Here is a 5,597-nt window from a genome sequence, read left to right as displayed (position 1 = left end):
CTTTGTACTAGAGGCCCTCTGAGGGGGGAAGAGGGTTGGGAGAGAAAGGAGAGGGGGAAGAGGGGGGGAAGAGGGTTGGGAGGTCACAGAAAGAAGGAGGGTGGGGAATGGGAGGGAGAGAAGGAGAGAAGTGGGGGTGCGTTGAGGTTATGGTTAGAGAGCAATTTCCTTTTTAGAACCCAAACGACAGCTAAAAGTTATATAAATAAATGCAAATGGGTTATTTTGTAAACACATGTAAACAGCTGTTCTCTCTTACCTTCATGAGGAAGAGTTCATCCCAGAAACGGGAGTTGTTCTTGGCTGGATCCTCTTTCTGAAGAGAGAGGAGACAGAGAGTCGCTCCATGTCATCTCAGCCATGACACCCACCATCTCAGCCATGACACCCACCATCTCAGCCATGACACCCACCATCTCAGCTTGTTTCTGAAATGGTTTCAAGCCAGTCTTCCATGAAAGCAAATCAGTTTCTCCATCTTTTACACTTAATCTTTGTCCAGGAAACAGCCCCTTTGTGTGTGGTTTATTCCCTTCAGAAAAGGTCTGGGTTAGTTACTGCTAGAACATTCCTGGTGAACAATCAAACTACAGCAGTTCTAATGGTTTCAATGTTATGGTCTCTAATGGTCTTCAATGGTAAAAGTCCCAAACACACACTGTATAATGCTGTGTAATGGTATTGGGTTTAATGGTAAAAGTCCCAAACACACACTGTATAGTGTTGTGTAATGGTATTTGGTTTAATGGTAAATGTCACTAATCACAATACATATAGACATGTTTCCATATTATTTTATTGAAAAATATGCAATTAATTATATTCTTAGGGTTGTCTCAACATTTTAGTCCGTAGCTCATTTCTCCATCAAAGTGTTGGGCTTGTAGGAAAAGTCTTCATATGAGAGTCTCAGAGAGCGGCCACTTATTGGACTATTCAAGGAGAGTTGGGTTGAAGCAATAGGTTGCTAATTTTATTTAACTAAGCAAGTCAGTTAAGAACTTGGGACAAACTGAATTGCTTTCATGGAGGACTGGCTTGAATTGTGAGGGTGACCACACAATTTATTTCCATAATGAGCCAAATATAAAGGTTTTCTACCCAAAGTTGCAACAACAAAAAACACAAGAGACCAGCAAAATTGATAAAATAGCGCTGCGGTTTAGCAGCAACAGTGACATCTTGTGGTCAAAACATGGTACTGTTACACTACTTTCATTGTAAATAATGCAAGCGACTTCAATTACTAATATCTCTGAACAGGGGAGAAAAGAACCTCACCAGATTCACAGGGAATACATGACATAATATGGAGAAGCAATACTCCAAGCCACAGTTTCATACAGTTTCATACTCAAACATAGACAACTGATACTGTATACTGGTTGTTGGGGTGGGATTGGCATGGGGGGTCCGTGGGTGGCATTTGACAGTTTTGGGGGGGATTCATCATGTCTTACTCATTGGTAGGAAGAAGTGTGGTCCAAATCAGATGTTGGGTACTATATTTATTGAATATTATCTGAATCTTATCAATTAAAACGACCAATTTGGGTGCAATCAATTATCTTAATTTCTCAAAGATAAAATTATATTTCAACAAAATAATGTTTCAGGAATGATAATCGTATCCGTTACTAAGTACCGAAAATGATTTCAGGACAATCTGAGATGGTGAGTATTGAAATTCTCTTTCTTGTGCTTTTTGAGGTGAAACGAACTATGAGAGCAAGTCCACCACCCTCATTTCTGTTCCTATCCGTCTGTTCCAACCCTCACTCTTTCTTCCCCTATGCTCTTACTCTTTCACTTGACCATATCCCTTTAGCTCTGCCCAAACCTCCCTCTCTGTCCATCCCTCTCTTCTTATCTTCATCAATCCTTGCCCCTTTCCATCCCTCTCTTCTTATCTTCATCAATCCTTGCCCCTTTCTATTTCTTATCTTCATCAATCCTTGCCCCTTTCTAACCCTCTCTTCTTATCTTCATCAATCCTTCCCCTTTCTATCCCTCTCTTCATCTTCATCAAACCTTCCCCCTTTCCATCCCTCTCTTCTTATCTTCATCAATCCTTGCCCCTTTCTATCCTCTCTTCTTATCTTCATCAATCCTTCCCCCTTTCTATCCCTCTCTTTCTATCTTCAATCAAACCTTCCCCCTTTCCATCCCTCTCTTCTTATCTTCATCAATCCTTGCCCCTTTCTATCCCTCTCTTCTTATCTTCATCAAACCTTCCCCCTTTCTATCCCTCTCTTCTTATCTTTATCCATCCTTTCCTCCTCTCCCTCTCTTCTTATCTGTATCCATCATTCCCTCTTCTCTCCCTCCCTCCCTCTATCTCTCCCCCTCCCTCCTTATCTTTGTCCATCATTCCCTCTTCTCTCCCCCTCTCTCCTTCTCTCTCTCCTTATCTTTGTCCATCATTCCCTCTTCTCTCCCCCTCTCTCCTTCTCTCTCTCCTTATCTTTGTCCATCATTCCCTCTATCTTACCGCAAAGATCTCATCATACATCAGCACCACTTTCTCCTTCAGGGGTTTCTTAGAGGAGGACGTCCTTCTCAGAAGCCCCGCCTTCTTCTCCAGCTGAGACATGGCTGGGTCTGGACACACACACAAATAAGTAAGCATAGAAATGTAAACACAGCAGACGCAAATAGGCATGTAGCTAGTATTCACACAGAAAAACAAAAAAGGACAGACAATACATACACACCAGTTTTAGGCATTCCACACTGGCTTGGACCCGCATTCAACAGTGTTAATGTAGAAGGTGCTTCTATTGTCAAGAATGTATGGCATTTAGAACCCTCAGTTCTTGTCTAGTTTTAACACGGGGTTAGATAACTGTCACTTATTACCCATTTATATACTGTATATGATTAGTCATCAGTGTACGGTTGCAAAAAAAGTATAATGTTCCCAGCTATTGCAATAGCAATCAACAAAAGTTAACTAGGCCTAAATCAAGTAGCCTAAACTGTCAACAAAGCATTCTTAGCTACATGTGTTCACTCATTCATTCCCAAGAAGTGACGTGATAATGCTAGCTACTATACTAGGCTACTAGAATAGAAACAATGAATGCAACACAAGCTAACGTTAGCTAGTTAATCGTGATTCATGTCCTAGACTGTATCCTGATTGTTCTCTTTGCGCAACAGGATACTACAAAGTGGGCCTGCCCTGACTGTATATGCATTGATTGGGCAACTGCTGTGCTGTAGTGGAATGTTAGCTAGCTGTCGACTACATGTCCAATGGAATACATAGCTAGCTAGCGTTAGCATGATATGTCAGTTTCATGCAATATATCCCCATAAAACATATGATACGTAAGAACAGTTCACTGCATGCAATGGTCAAACCATAGGTAATTGTTTACAAGTGACTAGTAGTGGTTAACCGAGTTGGTAACGTTAGCTAGCTAACATGCTAACTAGCTAGCTGGCAGACCTACGTTGTTGCCAGTCACCGAAAAGTTCATATTCAAAAGTTAAACAACTCTTTATTTAGCACAAGGCAACTCAGTTCCTAAAGTGCAACTCAAACATCAGCCACTCTAGTGCTGGCAAATGTTAGCGTTAATGACAACAAGCTGCTACCTACTCGTCATGCATAGCTACATTGTGGGTCTATAGTACCTAGCTATAGCTAGCTAGCTCTTTTCTTACAATGTCTGCTTCCTTGTCGATGTACAACCTAACATCGTTTGAAGACAGCTAGCAGGATGTATATGTTGTCATAAATTATTCATCAAAACCCTTTCTTACCTCAATCAAACGATTATTTATATGAATCCATACCGTTCGCTCAGAAAACTACAGATACCAATGTTAGCTTGCTAGCTAGCTAGCTGTGAGTGAGACTTCCTTTGCCTGTCTGGAGACTGCATGGTCCTAGCGCCTGTGCCGTCACTGGTCGTCGTGTATCGAAGATACTGTAGCTAGCTATCTCTGATTTACAACCCACTCAATCTTCTGCATACAGTAAGTAGTACATTCAATCCACTACTAGGAGGACAAGAATATAAATATATTGGAAATAAGTGTATTTGTAGTTCTTTCATGTGTCATCTTCTGGGATTATTTGTACTTGTAAATTGTTTTCAACTGTAAAAATCATATATACATTATATAAACTAGATAGATTTCATTATATGGCCAAAAGTTAATCTAGCTACATTCATATATCTTTTCAAAAGTTTTAATTTGTCCAAATTGTCCATTACTGGTATTCATGAACGGTTATAAACAGTGTTCATTGAACATATCAAGAGTATTTCAAGGACAGTTTTTTCATTACAAATACATTACAAAAAACATTACAAATATCGGAAACCTTTTGTCCAAAAATTATGCAGAAAACCTAATCCATGCTTTTGTCACTTCTAGATTAGTCGACTGCAATGCTCTACTTTCCGGCTACCCGGATAAAGCACAAAATAAACTTTAGTTAGTGCTGAACACAGCTGCTAGAATCTTGACTAGAACCCAAAAATGTGATCATATTACTCCAGTGCTAGCCTCTCTACACTGGCTTCCTGTTAAGGCTAGGGCTGATTTCAAGTTTTTACTGCTAACCTACAAAGCATTACACAGGCTTGCTCCTACCTACAGTATCTCTCTGATTTAGTCCTGCCGTACATACCTACACGTACGCTACGGTCACAAAACACAGGCCTTCTTATTGTGCCTAGAATTTCTAAGCAAACAGCTGGAGGCAGGGCTTTCTCCTATAGAGCTCCATTTTTATGGAATGGTCTGCCTATCCATGTGAGAGACGCAGACTCGGTCTCGACCTTTAAGTCTTTATTGAAGACTCATCTTTGCAGTAGGTCATTGAGTGTAGTCTGGCCGAGGGGTGTGAAGGTGAACGGAAAGGCACTGGAGCGACGAACCGCTCTTGCTGTCTCTGCCTGTTCCCCGGACGTGTTACCTTGTCCCAGACCTGTTTTTAGACTCTCTCTCTACCGCACCTGCTGTCTCTAACTCTGAATGCTCGGCTATGAAAAGCCAACGGACATTTACTCCTGAGGTACTGACCTGTTGCACCCTCTACAACCACTGTGAGTATTATTATTTGACCCTGCTGGTCATCTATGAACATTTGAACATCTTGGCCATGTACTGTTATAATCTCCACCCGGCACAGCCAGAAGAGGACTGGCCACCCCTCAGAGCCTGGTTCCTCTCTAGGTTCCTTCCTAGGTTCCTGCCTTTCTAGAGAGTTTTTCCCAGCCACCGTGCTTCTACATCTGCATTGCTTGCTGTTTGGGGTTTTAGGCTGGGTTTCTGTTTAGGCACTTTGTGACATCGGCTGATGTAAAAAGGGCTTTATAAATACATTTGAACTTCTCTAACGTCTAAACGCCTGGTAGGTTCAGTCTAAAAAATGTCAAGGTCTGTGCACCCTTCACATCCCTTTGTTTGGCTCATTGGCTGAAATTGAACGCAAATGTCACCAGATAACAATAAGACATTTCATCTTTTCTCTGCCAACTCTGTGAGAGATCCAGGCATTGCCTCCAAATGTCACAGACAGACTCCGGAATCTTTTGGAAATGAGTTAATGGAATACAAAGGTCCACACACTGTTT

At 41.4% G+C, this 5,597-nt stretch overlaps 1 long non-coding RNA gene across 1 annotated transcript; it reads right to left on the bottom strand.

The window, feature by feature from the left end:
- Positions 1–255: 255 nt before the first annotated feature.
- Positions 256–3,873, bottom strand: LOC112079264 (uncharacterized). Its single transcript, XR_002895900.2, has 3 exons — positions 3,772–3,873; positions 2,492–2,601; positions 256–316 (listed from the first exon to the last, which is right to left on the bottom strand). It is a non-coding gene; the product is annotated as an uncharacterized lncRNA (long non-coding RNA).
- Between the last annotated feature and the right edge of the window lie 1,724 nt (positions 3,874–5,597).

Source organism: Salvelinus sp. IW2-2015, unplaced genomic scaffold (genome assembly GCF_002910315.2).
Source record: "Salvelinus sp. IW2-2015 unplaced genomic scaffold, ASM291031v2 Un_scaffold7432, whole genome shotgun sequence".
Taxonomy (NCBI): Eukaryota; Metazoa; Chordata; class Actinopteri; order Salmoniformes; family Salmonidae; genus Salvelinus; species Salvelinus sp. IW2-2015.
Note: the sequence above shows the minus strand (reverse complement) of the source record. Positions and strands in the feature narration are given on the sequence as shown.